Raw genomic sequence first — 18694 nt, 5'->3', positions numbered from 1 at the left:
CTTTGAATACACTCTCAGAAGTGTTCAGGATCCAACAGATGAGCTCTGGTAAATTTTCCTACCATGGTATATTGTGTTACTAATCCCAGCATTTGATTTCCTGACCACCCCACCTCTGTAGCAGGGATGGTAGAAGAGCACATGTCCACGCATCAGCTGTACCAGTCCAGAGCCTTGCATCTTAACCCAAAATCTTTGCAGCTGAAGCTGAGCTGTCTCGCTGTAGACTGAAGACTGTAGACTATTCATCTAGGTGGGGAGGTATGGCTTCCAGTCAGTCACTACAGGGATGGCACCCTACAGCAGAGAGACTGGCAAGTGGAAACAGTGGCGTTAGAGATCTGTGGCATGCAAAATGAACTAGCATTCATTTGGCTGTTATTTTGGACACATTTTGCAGTGTAGCTGCCCTAACCTGAGCTTGAGAGAAGTGATTCAAATGTAGACAAAGCCAATAAATACTCTAATAAAACAATAACTTGCCTGAGATCTCCAGGGCTTTTTTAAATCAAATTCAGACCTGCCAGAAGTACCGACAAATATATTCAGTCTCATAGCAAAAAAAGAAAACCAAAACAAAACCAGACTAGGTAGCAACAGACAAAGCACAATCCTCAGAGTCAAACCTTGGGAAGCACGAAAATCATGTATTAAGGGTAAAGCCTTTAATATGTCTTACCATCTTCACACCATGTACAATGGCATTGCTACTACATAAATAGCATCGTCAATATATGCTACCAATAAATTTGAGTAAGCAAAACATAAGGGTTTTTTTCCACCAGCCTTTCAGCAAAAACCTTGCAGCAAGTTCATACATTCTTGTATTCAGAGACTGCTGCACACAGCTATCACAGATGTCATTTAGAAACTCTGTTTTAGAATAAAACAAACTACCAAGTCTAAGCGGGTATAAAAAGCAGAATGTGCTGCAGCTGCAGTGTTGCCTCATATCTCCCTCCATGTCAGAAACAGACCCCTCCAGCAAGACAACTCGTTCGTAAGGCCTGAGGAAGTCCTGATGTCCACTATGTGGCTGCTTCATAACTTTTGCAACCCTTCTTAATGACATTACTGTCCTTGTTGCTGCTGAAAATTTTGAATTCATACGATTTAATCTGTAGTCCATCAACACAGCAGTCATATTTTCCCATCTTTTATCCCTCTGTGACTTATTAGGCTTTTTCTATACAAAATATAACCATGCCAATTAGAAGTGTGGTCTTTTACTTTCATAATTAGACATGTACCTACAACTGTGGGAGAAGTTTTCACAGCATAAGGAGAGACAAGAAAAATAAAGGTTATCACCCTTCCTGCATGAAAATCAATACCAACATTAGCACACCTAAAAAGTGTAGCACCGCTTGTGTAAGTATTACACCTCTCAACTGCGCTGGTATTTTAACCAGCTACACTATTCCTGAAGATGAGGGCTTGAGGATGCAGCCAGCCTCTGGCATGCCACCTCCCAGTTGCAAAGCAGTGTGGCACACCATTGCAGGTGACAGCAGGAGGCTGGACCCAGGCCTCGGACATGCCCGGCAGAGGTCGGGTGCGCTCCCACACTGGCATGACAAAGCACAAAACAATTTGGCTGAAAGGTTTGGGGAAAAGGCTATTGGGAAAGTAAAGGGAGGAGGCGTGAGAAGTGGGAGAGACCAGACTGGGAAGAGGAGGAGAGATCAAGACAAGTCACACTGGGAGGAGTAGCTGGAGGGTCAAGAGGAGGAGCCAGGACCAAAATGTTGTTGAACGAGTAACACTTGGTGATTCAGAGCCAGTGTCCACCAGCTCAGTTCTTACACAGAAGATCAGCATTTGCCAGTGAGCGTGCACAGACAAGTATTGCCAATCAACTGCTCAGATACTGCCCTTTAGAGACAGCTGGAAAAAAGAAAACTATTAAAGCGACGATAAAAAAAAGCCTTAATACACAAATCAGTGCTGCCACATATGTTTAACTAGAGTGTTAAACACTGTGCTATCCTTGATTACTTCTTAATTAGAAGACTTATTTCAAACGTGGTTGGAAATATACTAGAAATCTCTGCTGAGCATTTTTAATATTGTACGTATTGCTGAAGCACTGAGGATTTGTACTGCACCATACCTGTCCCTTTGGATTTGCACACGTAGAAATGGCTCATGCCCTAAGGTGTTTGCAAGTGAAAGAAAATGTAGGAGACAACAGATGGAACCAGCAGCTGGAGGATCAGCAGAAATCAAGGCAGCTCCGACGTGCACGCCAGCCAGACTTTTGTCTGGGGCTCTCTAGTTCCATATCTTTTGCCAGCACAAAAAAAAAATAATCAACAAAATCAGTGGGTGAACCAGAGAAAATAAATAACTCTAGAAAAAGCCCTGCATGTCCTCATTTAGATCACTTTCATGGAGTGGAGGATCCTGAAGAGCCACCAGTGCTGCCCAGGAACCATCTTTTTGGATAAAGGCACCGAATAGCAGCTGAAACCCAAAAAGTCAGGGTCTCTACAACTCTAGTTTCCTAAAGACAAATCATCTTACTTGCCGACAGGCAGTCTCCAGCAGACTTATTGCACCCATGGAAACAGATGTGGGCCTCACTTGGAGTCAGCTCTCCAAGGACGCCAGGGCAGCGGGGTGGGGATCAGGCCAGGCCAACACCAGGGACACTCACAGAGCCAAGCGGATGATATGTCACAGTGCGTCAGTCCTCAGCACCTGCACGGGTGAAAGAGCCCGCAGCCATCGTGGTGGCGGGCAAGGAGCCCAGATGCTGCAGGGGCTGGGCCCTCCCCGGGCAGGGAGAGCCCTCACCATGGCCTCCTCCCCCTGCAGAGCCTCGGCAGGGGAGGCACTCAGTGGAGGCAACGGTGATATTCTCGGGTAGGTGACGATGTGGAGTCTTGGAGCCCTTCGCATGGTGGGGATGCTGCTTCGACCTGGAGCAGAACTGCAGGTCCCACAGGGACAGGGGAAGGGCAGCGCTACACACCATGTGTGGACAACTGCATATCTGCATTGCCGGTGTTTGTTCAGTGAACCCTTGTTTAACATGATAGGTCGGTGATTAAAATACAAACAGCACGGATAGGAAAGGTTAATTAGTGGCAAAAACTGTATGTTAAAAGGTGCCACAGGTTTTTTTTCCATTGGACAGCTTGATACCTAGATTGAAAGAACCCTAATTTCATTGTTTACATTTTTCACATCAAGTAAGCATCTGTGTATTTTTCAACCATAAGGGATTATTTATTGTGTGCTAGGTGCACACATGCAGGCACACCCTGAGACAGTAGCATGAACTGGATACTTTTCAGTTTGGGAGCTTTTGTGCCCAGCTCAGCAGTTCTCATTCATTACTTAAAAAGTGTGCCCCGCACCTGCACATTGAAGTAAAAACCCTGGCAATATTCAAGGAGAGAACGAGGTTCTAGTCTGAGGGGCTGAATGAAAACCCCCCGCTGAGTGCTAGCAAGGATTTCTCAGTGTTTCTAGTTAACAGCAGTTACAGAGATGTTTTCCTAGCACAGCTCCATTTGAATTTCAAATGCACCAGTATAGAAGAGCAGGCTGAAGAATAAAACTGATGGACTAAAAAATATGTACCTTTATGAAATGAATCTGAATTTGTCTTGGAGCCTGCTTTTAAATTATAGTGATGGTCTGTGTGTAGAGTCACATTAATAACGATTTTTAATAGTACAAATTTAGAGATGGATACAAATCAGTGCACTTGTGTCTTGCAGTAATTAAACAATAACTACTAACTGTACTTCGATATTCTTTTCTTTAAATGCCAAGATACTAGAAATGGTATCTGGATGCTATAAATTGTATTACAGTATGTATTTCAGTAGCACTGAATATATAGTGTGTGCTCTTCAAATTACACACAGCGGCAGTTCCTGCTCTTGGGGTACAAGTCACAGAAACATAAAAACTGCGGTTCGGGGTCAGATTAAGAATTCATATAATCTAATATCCTTGCAAGAATCGCTTTTAAATCTCATTCACAGTTTCTGCCTTGCAACTTCTTTGCGGCAAAAGGTGGCTCAATTTAGCTATGAAATGCATGAAAAAGAATTTCCTTTGATGTTTTAAATCCATTCCTAGCAATTTAATTCTAGGCTTTGGCTTTTGAAATGTTGCAATTGCTCCTTATTCACCTTCTTCAGAAAGGTCATTATTTAACAGCTCTCTACTACAGCCTCTTCGGTCATTTCTGAGAGAGAGAGAACACACAGAATTTATTTAGAATTCCTGAAAAAGTGGAGACATACATTGTCTTTAATTCCAGGTTACTGCTTATTTTCAGATGTTAAGATTAACAGAAATGCACAGCCAGATAAGTATGTCCCCATCAACCACTTCCAGTACCTTTTCCCATTTTAACAGATCGTTTCATTAAATTTTTAAGAATGGGGAATGAGAACAGCACACAATATTCAAGCTACACATGCAGCACCAATATATTCAGTGCCATAATAGCTGGAGGTCATGCCGAGTTCCTTGTTCGCTATGAGCCAGCCTGGTACGATCCCCACTCCTTGTCAGAAGGGGCACGTCGTGGTAAAACTACATGGTCTAAGTTGTATAAACAGCACCCAGTGACAAAAGCAGCCTGTCAGTTTACCTACTCAACTCTTCTGCAGCATTGTTAATACCATTAAAAGTAGAGCAAGTTGCAGAAAAATGTCAAGATGGATAAACCTATTTCAGTCCAACTACTGTGCTACATGCCGTCCTAAGAGGTTTTTCTACCGAAGAGCTTTTTATCCAATATCATGGTAAGATTGTTATTACTCTCAGTAGATGGTGGATTACACTCTCTTAGCAGCATAAGTTTTCCGGGGAAAGCACTTTTCCTGAGAAACTAATCTTGGAAAGTGCTTTGGACTCTTCTTGCTGACTGTCCTTAATCCAATAACGTTGCAATGGTATTGTGTGACACAGGCGTTGCTCCTGTGAATGATTTCTGCCAGGCAATTCTGAGGCAAGAGGAATAGTCAAGGTTATTTTTAAAGCACCAGAAGTAACTTAATCACAGCAACATAATCGCTAATTGAGAATGCACAGCTTGCTATTAGTGACACTGATGTCTTGTAAAGGGAAAAGTAAATTTCACCTCATTATTTATAGAGTTCTGTTGCATGTAATGGAGCAAGTGTGTTATTGCAGATTTACAAGTTAGCAGATTGGTTCATAATTAGCATATTATTCATATGTGTTCTAGGACTTTTAAGATAAAGAGCCAAGCATCTATGTTTCAAGTTCCTAATATTCCATATAGGTCTATGATTGCTCTTCCTTTTCCAGTGGTTTAAAGATTAGAAGATTAATTTTGTAAAAAAATCCCTTAAATAATTCCTTAAAAATAAAATAGGGTTTATTTATGTAGTAGTATCTGTAAGCTTCTTGGTTCAGATTTCAGCAAAATATACAACTCTCTTGTTGTATTCCAATTTTTTAAAAAATAGTGTACTCACATACCTCCACAGCTGTGTCCTAGAATTTCTACCGGTCTCCTGTCCCAACTGGCAACCCTAAGGTCAAATGGGGCTTGACCTTCTCATATAGCTTCAGAAACCATATTCTCAAGGAAGAAAAGATAATAAACTGAACAATAAATCTGACCAAGCAGGACTTCTTCACTATATCATTTCAGTCATTCTCATAGAGGATCCTGATTAACTGGTTGAATGACTGTTAGCGGGAGAGAGGAGGGTAGAGCTTGCTTTTATTTCTTCTGCTCTCTTCAAATTTAGGAAAAAAAGCTAAGCAAATAAAAGTAGAGTTAAATACTACTTGAGGTATGGCACAGGTGATACATGTTAACTTTTGAAGATATCTAACTGGGGTATTAAAATGACACTTCTTGTGTCTAGGGGCCCCATTATCTCTGTCTTCATATATATATAAAGAAGGAAAGCACTAAAGAAGAGCCATGACTATACAAGAGCCTGAACTCCCATACTCTACGCAAGAGCTGCAACTGATTGGCTATTTGTAATTTCAGAACCTGCAGGAGGATTAGATTGAAAGACTTAGACCTTCCTTCTGCACCAGCCTTCATCTGCTGATTGCTGTAGCCCCTGGTTTGCACGCAGTCCCCCCAGGGACCCAAAGGCATTTACATCTGTGTGCGTGCCAGGGTGGGAGCACTGCTCTGGGTGCCGTCCTCCTTGGGACGATGCCGGCTCAGCAGTTCTGACCTTCAGCCACTTGTTCCCATCTGGCACTGTTTATTTTGGCACAACTGTTTCTCCCCAAGCCACCCCCCAAGGCCACATGGAAAATGAGATCAGTGAACTGATATGTGCTAAAAATAACAAGGGAAACAACCAAAGCATTTTACCATGCAGTTGAGAAGCAGTTGTTTCAGCGCCATGGGCAGCCCTGGGTAGGCAGGCAGAGGGCCCAAAGCTCGCAGTGCTGCAAAGAAACGGCATGTGGCATCCTACCCAGCACTGGTGGCTCATATTAGATGGTGATTTCAGGGAAGTTCTCAGAGTGTGGATTCCTACACCAAGCAGGTGAATGTTGTGATTGCCATTTGCATGGGTATACCCAGGAGGTTGAGATACCCAAGATAGCTTTTTCTCTAAAGATAGGCAGGAAAAAAGGACAAAAAATCAACAATGAGATGCAGGAACTGATGATGTCTGTGCTGTCCCTGATGAGTGGTTACTGCCGTTTGGTGCTTTTCAAGTGGAGATGTATTTAATGGGTGAAAGATGGAAAGCAGTTTATGATGCTGAAACTCTGCCTCCATCTTTTGAAGAAAATAATGGAAGTAAAATAAGCCAGACACACATATTTGCAGTTGGATTAATGCTTGAAATTATGGTCTGTAACAGAGCTTAAGCTTTTCATTATTTCTCCATTTCTCATTCACAAATTAATATTTAGCACTTGGTCTGCCTTGACTTATCAGTTTTAAAACAGAACAGAAAACGTTCTTATCACTGATTTAGAATCACTGGCCCTGGGGCTCTGTTTTCCGAGCAGCTCACTCCTGCAAATCAAAGAGTACCTTCGGCTCGTGTGGAAATTAATAGGTTCTGTTGTAAACACATGCCTTGGGCCTGCTTATGCTTTGCATTAAGTCATCATGAAATAACTATTCCTAGATAACGCCAGCTGTGGCATACATTGGAAAGCAACTGGGAAGTTCCAGTTAAACTGGAAACAGGAACTCTTACTCCAGACAAAGAAAGTCCATGCATGGAATTAATTTTGAAAGAATTAACTAGAGTGATACCAAGCACAACTCACGGTAGTTCCTATATGTTTATATGGTTTAGGTCAGGTTAAAGATGTTCCTCGCAGGGTGACAAGGCCATTTTTCACCTTGATTCTCTGAAACCTTACACAAAATATATTTAACTGTATCCACCACAAGCAGTAACCCTAACCACCAGCTTCAGCTGGTAAAACTAGTGCCATCTGGAAGTTATTGTTTGGCCAGTAGGATGAACTATTTCTGTTGTTGTCAAGAGAGCGGGAAGACACTAATTCCCTAAAGGGCACTGTAAATTTGAGCAATGGTTCCATATTTAGCAATGATTTGGTTCTCTGTGATTTAAATATACCCTATTAGCATATGTGTGTGCTGGGAATAAGACTGCTAGGGTTTAGATTACTTATTTACATTAATATAAATAAAATTAAAAACCCTAGCTTATAATTAATATTTCAGCAGTAACAGTGAAACAAAAGGAAAACCGATCTCAGCTTTATTTGAATAATTGTAATTCTTACTATCCTCTCTTCCCCCATCCATCACTCTGGGAATATACCCACAGCTTTCTCCAAAACCTTGATCAAATAAATATGTCTTTCACTGTGCGTAGAGATTCAGTGCATCTGGACCAAGCTGGGGAGCATACTGCAGAGATTTCAAGTCTCCACAGAGTGCACGCTGCCAGCAGCGCCTCTCTTTATCTGACCAAGAATAGCCTGTTCAAACGCCTTTGCTAAGCCAAAACTGTTGAGGCAGTCCCTCGGGAATCAAGCCAGGGTTTTTCCCAGTGACAAATATATTCCATCTTCATCCTTATTAATGGGACATTTATAATTGATTTTCTTTGTTTACCCTTTCCCTTTTTCTACAAGGAAGAAGGAAAGTCTAAACTTTTCTTTCTGTATGACAAACATGAAGGCATTCCTTATAGAGTATTAATCACTCAATGGGAAGCATGGAGAGACTGCCTGACTTTCTATTAAATTACAACTCAATTTCTACTGATTATTCAAATACATTGTTTCTTCTGAAGCCCAGACAGAACAATAACACATGTAATTAGTGAAGATTCTTCTCCAGAAAGGGGAATGTACAGTTACATGAGATTCTAGACTATAGAGTTGAAGAATAATAAACTGATGGAAAAGTCAGGGCATAGTTCCAAGTTCTGGCAGCAAAGCAGATTTAAGAGGTTCCTGCTTTTTAGTTTTGCACCTATGACACAGTCCACTGCCTCTGCACTTGTGCTGATGTGACTGCTTTGGGGATATGCTGTAAACTGGATTAGTGAAACAGTCTTAGGAAGAATTCCTCATCACTTTAAATTAACAGTAAAAAAATGTTATAAATTAGCAGGACCCCATCATGCAGAGGCCCTGGAACCACACTGTGCATCAGCTCTTAGGTCAGAGAAGCAGACTCTGAACCTACTCCTCAGAGCTCAGCTGCTGATTACAGGGTGCTGGAAACATGGATACGATGTTAAAGGAAGCACTGCTTGGACTACCAACACTTAAAATTTAGCCCCATGCTGAATAGGACTGAATCTGGTTTTAAAAGATGCCCTTCCATGTTTATGCAATACAGTCAAAACAAAAATCATTAGCCTTTGCTGAGAGGATAACCTGACTTTGAACTGAACTGGAGTCATCTTTGTTTCAACTGTCTCTGCACATAGTGATCTATTTTCAGTTAATATGGATCCTGAGAAAACGTACGTCTTGGAAACGAATCCCTTGCCTAGGAATAGGAGTCAAGTATTATCTGCACTTGAAAGTTCAGTTGGATTAACATATAATTATATAAACTATTCTGGAATAACTCCCCAAGTGTTTCACAAAGAGTTCCTTTCTCTTCCTGTTTTGCTTCATCTGCTTTCAACAGCTGCTCCATGTGAAAACTCACCCTCCTGTTTTGCACCTTTGGGGTTTTTTTCTGATAACTGTGATAGTTGGGAGGATGATTTTTTGTTTTCGTCCTCAGCTTGGATCAATACAGCTCTACTAGTCAAAGCAATAGCATAAATATCAGTAGACCAGCAGGGAATTGATTTAAATCTATACCAGCAATGAAGTCGTCTGGCATCATCAGCTGCTGCTCCAGTAGGAGACTTTGTCAGCACGCTTCTGATGGTTTGTCCTTTTAACTAAAAACATGGCTTGTGGCTTTTCCAGAGGCCTGAACTCACACTATGCTTTATAATCTCTCTGTGTGATGAAGCTTCAGGGCTGAGCCTGGTGCAAAAGGAGCTCTGGTTGATGCCCAAAGACTTGTCTTCCACTATAATTATGAAACATTTATAGAGCTTTACGTCTTTTTTTTTTTTTTCCCTCACAAACATGGATGAAACAGATTCCCTCCTCAGCTGAAAATCTGTGTGGCATTTGTCTGGCTAAATGATATTCGATGTCTGAGTCTTTATAAAGTCCCAGTTACAGAGGTGTTGATGGAAATGGTAGCAAGACTGTCCCTCTCAGGCAGCTGTGATGTTAACAACAAAATTTAGGTTATCTTTTTTGAAGCCATTATTCAAGTGCTTTGTAATAACCATTAAGGCAGAATCTGCTTTCAGGTGACGTCAAGCTCTAACAACCCTCAGTTTTGGCAGTAAAAATATCAATACTAATCTCAGGCTGTAAATTGATGCTACAGGGACTTTGGTGATTTATGAGTTCCTGTAACACTCTTTCGCCCTGTCTGCACAGGTGAGAGACGCGGCTTGCAATCACTAGCCCTGAGATTAAGTTTCTAGCTATCTGTGTTGCTAAAGCAGTTTTCTAAATGTTGGATTTACTTGATTTACTCTGTTTATATTTAGTCCATACAGCCTGTAACAGCGGCTTATGAAGTTCACAATGCCCCTTACAAAAAGCACTATTGCCTCTGATTTACGGAACACAAAAGAGTGGTGTGGAGGTTACTGGTGAACCTCAGCATGACTGAAACTCTGCGGTCAGCTCTGTGCCTTAGTCTCCACCCTCCCATGCCGTGAGTTTGAGGAAAAGAAAACTCAGTTACTCAGGCTGGGTGGGAGCTGTGATGCTTCCCAGCCACATGTCCCACCTGAAGGCTCAGTGGACCAGCAACGCAGAGTATGGCTTCGCTTTGCTGTTCTTGTACTGTGCCTTCTGGACTTGCACCTGAGCAGCTGGAACAGCACCTCATTCCATAATTTCAGACCCTTTGTTAACACTGTACTAAAATTCCTCGTAGACACATCGCTGAATGACCTGAAGGAAATATCTTAAAATCATTGGGCTCTGCTATTCAAAGTGACTTTGCATTCAATGACGTTTTAAATTGACAATGAAATCAACTAAAATTAATTAAAGCCTCTTTAATTCTGGATTAGAATACATATATTGATTTAATGTAGTAAATCAAAGCCAGTTTAAATTAATATCTTCTGCTAATATGTATTCGTTGCCTGGGCATATTTATATAAATAAAACTGAAAGCACCATTTTAACAGGAAGGTACCTAATAAAAAATTACAAAAATTTGCTTTTTACCAGAAGAAGGAGGCTAATTTTTTCAGTATCATACCCCTTTTTCAATAGCCAGATTTTCAGAGCGGGAAAAAGGAACGTTTCGGTGACAAAAACCCATACGTGACCCCCACTCCAGGAGACACGCTCTAAAAGGTACAAGTACAGTGCTCTTGCAAAGTGGAACAGCTATATAAAATCGTCACATTATAAGTAAGATAAAAGAAAATAAAACATACTGAAATAGGTTAGTAGCAAAAAAAAAAATTAAATTAGGAGTTCCTCTGTCTCTTCTGTCTGTAAGGCCCAGATGCTCTACGTGATTAGAGAATAAGGAAGCCTGAACGTACTCACTACATGCACACGAGTGACATCTCCAACAATAGAGGGTATCAGTGATGTCCTCTACTTGTGGCGCCTGGCCCCACGTCCCTCATATGTATCACCTCAGAGACCTCACTACCCTGGCAAAACTGGGTGGGGTGTGAGGGAGCTCAGCCATTTCACTGAGAAACATCTCCAGAGCGGAGTGCAGATTAAGGTAAGGAAGACTTTGTATATGAAATTACCTGAGTCACAGAGGTAGAAGAAAGTTGTGCTCTGCTTTGCAGTTGCATTCCGAACTATCAGGGCTGAGATTAATCACGGACTCAGCAAGGAACGGGAGAGAATACAGCTGTTAGATTAAAAACTGTGCTAAGCAAAACATCAGCCCAGGCTTTCAGAAGCTTCAGGAGATATTTTTGCGACAGTTTGCCCAAAGCCAGGCTCCCAGGTGGATGAAGCTGCCTGAAAAATAATCTGACTAGAGCATCCTACTTAACATAATACAACAGCTGCTTTTAAGGCCTAAGTGGCTGTGGGCTGGGTTTTCCCACATGACTCGAGTAGACGGAGAGGAGCAGTTTGACGGAGCGAGGTCTAACACAACATGAGCCATCAAGTGATCCCACCTGACTGCTTCCCAAATGCTGCAGAGAGACTTGCAAGCATCAGGCTCGCAATCTCTGTGTGACCAGAATCCTGCAGGGTTTGCGTGCTCACAGATGCTTAAAAACCCCCGGTAACTCTGCAAACCTCCATGTTACTTGGTATCATGCAGAGCGTGGAGTGAAGTAGTAGATAACAAGCTTCAGACTCCTGATTTTTTTCCTGATTCCACTTGTTCTAGGTCCTCATTTTGAACCTCTTACACATCTAGTTACAGCTGAATTCGTGTTTGCTTTAGGTTATAAAGAAAAAAGTTCTACAGCTTGATTCCTGAAACAATTTAATTGTATAGATCTTATACATCGTATTGTTCTTATACATACACGTGCAAATTCACATGTAATGATATGGGTATATTTAACATTGCTACGTTTATTGCATAGTAGTTTTAGAAGCCCAAAATAGGCTAGGGTTTTGACTTTTTAGGGCTGTATGAAAAAAAATACTTCTTTTTTTTCCTAAACCAAGCTTTTCAAATAGTTGAGGTGCTCTCACATTGTATTGCAGTGGGTTTACGCTGAACACTGTGTATCCCTCCAAGTATACCCTTCTTAAAAACTAAAAATAGAGAAAGTATGTAAGTTTTTCATTGGTTTTGCCTATTTTGAAAATAGGCATAATTTATTAAGTGGACACAGTGAGGGGAAGAGAAATTGGTCCCTCCTGGGAGCAAAGGAGCCTGCTTGGCGGGGAGGAAGCTTCCCAAGGACAGAGTGAGACAGCTAGGAAAAGCAAGTAGAAATGAGAAACCTGGGGAACTGGAAAACTGTGGCATAGTTGAGATTACAATACTGCTGGGATTAGCAGATGCACAGGCTCCTGAAATGGTGGAAAGAAAAATAATTTTGGGGAGTGAAAGGAGAGCATGTAGCATTTGCTGTACTCCAAGAAGCTGGTGAAAGGTTATTAGAGTGGGAGTGAACCTGGAAGAGAGGACCCGTGCCACATGGACTGAGTGAGCAGAGTTAGGGGTGTGTTACAAACCTTTCAGAGTCTGGTTTCAATCAGTTTTCTGCAGTTATAAAATTTGCCTTAATATCTGCTCATGTGAAACCAACTTTTGAGCTTAAGTGGTCTTCAGTGCTTCTTAAGGACCTTTGAAGAAAAGTTGTAGGGCTTTCTTGAATCTGTACGTGACTTGGAGTCCCCTCAAGTAGAAACGACCAGCCGCTGGGTTATCAGCTCTGAACAGATGCTGGTTTTGGTCCTCGTGGGGATCTGGTGGTCTCTTCCCAAGCACACAAGAGACTGTCCCCCACTCCTCAGGGGGAAGAAAAGCAAGGCAGAGGGGTAGATTTTCCTTTTCGACCCTCCCACCTGGATGCAAAGAAGAGGAGAGAAGGAACTCACCTAATTCGTTTTCCCCTATTTACAGCTACTGACAAACAAAGGAATATATTCAGTAGCACAGCCTGAAAGTAGCTGCAGGTGGAAGTGTATTAAGTGCACGAAGCTATTTGTCTGAGCTAACTAGCCATTGAAATTAAGAAGCCTAACTGTATCAGATCTAGCTGAAAGGAAGTGATATCTGGTATGAAACTGATAAATCTTTAGTTTCTAGGGGTTGGTTCTTTGTGACTTAATGTGGTGCAGGGAGATAGAAGTCAGCAGCATTCAGACACTCTGAAAGCCTCATTTGATCACCAAAGACACCATTTTTGCATTCCTGCTGTACACCACCTTTCTAGGTCAAGCTCTGAATCTTCATAGATCATTTCTCTGCAAAGTCTGAAGAGGTGTACAGTCCTGGCAAGAACTGTTTTATTGACTAAAATCTCCTGCCATTACTCAAAAAGCATTTCCCGCTGAAACAAATCTGGTGTGAGTCCAAACTTGTGAAAACACAAATAAGGGTGCGCATGTATCTTACACATATCCATAACCTCCATGTATAGGTATAAGTGTGTGTTATACCCATACGCTAGGTTTGTGGCATCGCTTTTCTCAATTTAACAAGGTACACCTGAATTCTCTTCCTTCTTAATACAAAAAGCAACAACATGCAGTACTAAGGGGTGCTTTGGTACGTTTGTGCAGACCTGTGTGTTCTTAGGAAGAAGCAGTCATTTAGGAAAGACTTGTCTGATGTGAGTAGGTACATCCCAGGGGCACTGTCATGAGCCAACACGCAGTCTGGATTTTAATAGTAGAGAAGAGGGGTGTTAGGTCTTTCTGAGTTATGGAACAAGCTGCTGTGTAAAATGTGCTTTCACAGCCCGACACATTCTGCATCTCTGGCCATGAGAGAGGCCAGCAAAAGCTGAGCTCTGCAAAGGTGGCCAGAGGTCCTTGCCCCCTGGTCCCCCCTCTGGCAAAGGGCAGTTAAATTTAGCATAATATGACAGGGTTTTTTCCATTATCAGCTATCTATTCATAAATGAACTCTCCAATATAGAATGAACTCTCAGTATTCAATGGGGTTTCTTTTTTATAGTCTATAGATTTTATGGTCTACTTTGTATTTCCAATTGAGCTTTTTCAAGTACTAAAATGGATCTGAACCATTTTCTTCATGTAAAATCAATAGCAGACATGGATTCCAAGTCTCTCTCTTAAACATCTAAGCATCAACAAATGATTTCACTACTCTAATTTCTGATCTGCAGATATTGCTCTCAACACAGATTAAAATAAAAATAATTTAAGCTGCCTAGTGAAGTTAAAATAAATGGCTTTTAGAACAATTTATTAGAAAAATAAAGCTTTTAGCTCATTATCTTTATAAGATCTTTAATGAATTTTAAGCTAAAATACAGTGCTTATAGTTACTTTCCTTTACACCACAGATATGCTGTTGAGATATTCTAACTAGGCGTGTTTAAGACACCCAGCCTTATCAGAATAATCCTTTCAAACATATTGAACAAAGCGGTAATTCTTAACTCGCAGTGCTTCTGCCAGTGTTAACACCCCCAAATTTCTGAAAGTGAAAACACATTGCATGCTGAACAAGGGCCTTAATGCTGTCACCATAGCGATGACACTTCGCAACCCTTATTTATGTCTCCTTGATTGCACCAAACAAACGCACTCTCTTTATAGACAAAGCTTTTGTTTTCTTGAGGATGATTTCTCTGGTTGGTGTTTTAAGCAATCTCTTTGTAGAGACATAAATATTATTTGGTAATATGGTGAATTTTTCAAGATAAAGAATGCACTAACCCTTCAGATAGAAGAAAGACAACAATCAGTTCGAGTAAATGGAAAGGAAATTCCTTAGTTAAAATGACAAACAGACAGAACACCACTCACTCTGTCTCCATGGAAGAAGATGAAGGAACCTGTTATTTGCATTTGGCCAATGAACTTGAAAACACAGGGGAGAGAATATTTTGGGTAAACCAAAACAAAAATATTTTTCTGGGATTGGAAAACCAAAGCCACTTATCTTTTCTTCAAAATCGAAAAGAAAAAAAGACATTTTGAAACTGTTTTTACAATATTTTTCTTTATTTCCCAGTAGAAAGTTTTGCAAAGTTGAACTCAAAATCATAACTATTGTTAGCTGCTTTCCAGTAAATAAAATAATTACAAAAATAACCACCCAGCCCTATTTCATAATAGCTAGAGAGTGAAAATCAACACAGTGCAGAAGCGCTATGCACTTCCATCCCCAAAGCTAGCTGCTTTTCGTGCTATGCAATCTTACCACAGAAAGCCCTTGCCCCCAACCCCCATTGAGCAATCGCTGCAGGGAAGCAATTTCTCTGGTCGGTGAAGTACCATGCACACTCATAGTTCTGCATAAGCGCTAAGAGCAAGGAAAATCATGTATGATAGCAAAAGTCATTCTTTTTTTTAATACAAGAAGGGACTTCAGCACAAAGTTCGTATCTCTGGACTGAGCGTATTAAGTCCGACCATGTCGTTCAGTGTGGGATGCCTCTGCCGGTCAGCGTGCGGAGTTTGGTTTGCTGCGTGTAATTGCAGTTGGCTTCCCCAGTCTTACTCATGACAAACCCCACACTAGACTCAAGGAGCAGCATTCTCTAAGTTACTGATCAAAATAGTTGCTTTGCTTCTTTTTTCTGACTTTTTCTCTAGTTTATTCTTTCTTAACTGTGCTCGTTTCCATGACAGCTAGGGCCATAAAAACAAAACTCCTTGAAATACCAATTTGATTAAGCTTATATCAAATGATAACAATCTAAATGCTTCTGCAGTGATCAGCCCTCTTCTAACAGAGAAAGCTCTGCACTGTGACCCACGAGCCAAATCCAACTCCACCTGCCCTGCCGCCTCTAATGGCTACGGCAGGGGGAGAGGGACTGGAGGCAGATCACCGCTCTTCCCAAATACTGCCTGTATTTGGAGCAAGGAGCTTCTGGTTCAGCTGACAGGCCCTCGGTATCAACACTGCTACGTGCCAATCACCATGATGTCTGGGCTATATATGTTTAATAGCCACTGATTTCAGAAGCTGATTATCTAATTGCTCTGTCATGTCAGCTTTGACCTCACACTTGGCCTAAATCCCCCAGTCCTTGCTTGTTGTTGCTTGCACTTTCTAGAAATAGCCAGGCTGCTTCTCCAGACAAGGAAAACCAAGTGCAGGGTAGGTGGTGTCAGGGACTTGTGCTTTTGACCCTGAAGGCTATATGGATTCAACTGATTTGAGGCACTTGACTCTGTGATCTCGAGCCTGAACACACACAGCTGGTACAGCGGGGTAGATACAGCTGGTGGAGCTCTGTTTCTCAAGCTGTAGCAGGCAAAAGTGATCCGAGAGCTTAAACCTCCCCAAAGCGGGAATCATCTCCCTTTTGTACAAACAGTACAGTGGCGCCAAACCCAATTAAGGTTTTTAAGAGTAATTTGCTGCTGCTCCTTTTACTAGAGTTTGTACACTGAATTGCTCACGTCTGCCAGACAAAACCACAGAAAAACTTTGGTTTATCTCCACTAACATCTCTGAGAAACAGTGCTGCTATATGCTCCCCTTATCTCTCAACATGCCTTATCAGGGAAAAAAAATAATGTAACTCCCAGGGACTGCTGTGGTGGATGTCCCCACGCAGGCTGCCTTGCCGTCCCCCAGGATATCAGCCAAGACAGCTCAGGGGCTGCTGTGGGGGAAGCTGCCTGCAGCCTGCCCCGGCCCAGCCTGCAGCCCCCAGGGCAGGAAGGAGGGTCTGCATCCCTCTCCGTGCTGTGGGTTGCTGTGACAGCCACAGGAGTACTGGCAAGTCCCTCTCCATTTGAGCAAAGGGGATAAACCTGCGTGCCTGAGTCCAAGCACCCATGTGTACCCAACTGCCTCCTCGTAATGTCTCTAACTGGACTATGACACCCACACAAGAGAAATACAATTTTCTCTTGGAGCGGTTGTCCCCCGATGCTCAGACTCACTAGTACTGCAACTGTGGCCCTGGTTCACACATAAAATGGGATCTCTTTTCAGCCTTTGGTGGGGAATGGGAATGCTTATTGTTTCAAGTGCATGTCTACATTCTTCAGCAGTTGAAGGAGGCACCAGACAGACAGCATTGTTTTAGTACAGTCCCATGGAAAACAAAGAGAAAGAGAACAGGGTAGCAAGGATGAAGAGGACAGTTGTGAGTGTGGAGACAAACTGGGGGACATGAGGCAGTTTGTAACCTTTGTCTGGCTACTGGTCTAAGTACAGCTTTGTCAAATCAGGAGCTACAAATTCAACACTACTTGAATTCTGTGGGTTAAAAAAAAAGAAATTGCCTAAGCAGTTGTTAGTGCTTTGTCTATGTCTGATGTTCCTACTCCTCAGTTGCACAGGACCTGAACAATTGCATCAGGCAAATAAGACCAAGAAGCAGAGAAGTCAGGGAGGACAATTAAGCCACACTGTTTTGTTGAGCTTCAGAGCAGCTCTGATTCAGCTATTTGTACCCATTCCTTTCCCCAGCATATGGTCCAAGTCCTGCCCACAGATAAGCATGACAGGAATTCGAATAAAGACTACTCGGGGCGTAGGTGTTGCTGACAAACACATAGGCTGCGCTGTGTTGCTTCTTTCCCCAAGACAAATGTAATACACGTGGTTATCTCACTCAAGCAAGTTACATTTAAAAACCAGCTTCTTGCTGAAGATTGAACCTTGACTTACAGTGATATTTGCTCTCCTGGCTGCACTCGTGTCCTGTGATCTCAGAGGTAGAGTCTGTCATGGACTTTGGGTTTTATCCCTTTTCTGTTTTCCATTTGTGACCTTTAGATGCATTTTAAATAATCCCTTAACTTTCCAACAATTCTTCCTCTGCTTAAAAACTCTGCAGAAAGGCATTTCTCCAAGTGACACTTTATTACCTCTTTAGATCATTTTTTTCAAAATTTGAAAGGAGTCAAACCACTGCGAAGCTCACTGTCTCTGCAACCCTTGCACAATGTGGAAACAAGTAACAATTGTTATTTTTCACATTCTTTAGTTTCATTGTCATGTTTCCACCTAATTTTTAGGTGGACCTAAATTTTAGGAAGACCTAATATAGTCTTCCTTCCCAGTACTATTGGAGAGGGGCACGTATACCTTAAGGTTAACATTGTACTATGTTTTATTTCTGTTTCTCTTTGACAGAGAGGACCGATTTGACAGGCTGCTGAAGATAAAGCAACACATCGGTACCAAAGTCCATGGTAACCTCTTATTCATTTGTTAAAATTTGCTCTAATAGCTGCCCTATGAGGACTTTCTCTTAGAATTTCTGGAATAGGCAAATTATTGTCATACTTGACTTTGAAGCCTAACATCTAATGAAAGCCTACCGCTAGTACCTGCTGCTGCAGAAAACCATTGGGAATAGAGAATTTAACTGATATTTTGTCATAAATCAATAGAAGTATTCCAGAGCTAAACTACAATACATTTCAAGCAGCTAGAAGAGCTCTCTGGGGAATATTTAATCCCTTTTGAAGAGAGAGGCTTATTTCACAGAACCCCATTAATTTTTCCAGTTACTTTGATTAATGCATCTTGAAAGAAATCTCAGGTTTATAAAGCAATAATTAGCCATAA

This window comes from Phalacrocorax aristotelis, chromosome 4, assembly GCF_949628215.1.
Source record: "Phalacrocorax aristotelis chromosome 4, bGulAri2.1, whole genome shotgun sequence".
Lineage (NCBI taxonomy): Eukaryota > Metazoa > Chordata > Aves > Suliformes > Phalacrocoracidae > Phalacrocorax > Phalacrocorax aristotelis.
Note: the sequence above shows the minus strand (reverse complement) of the source record.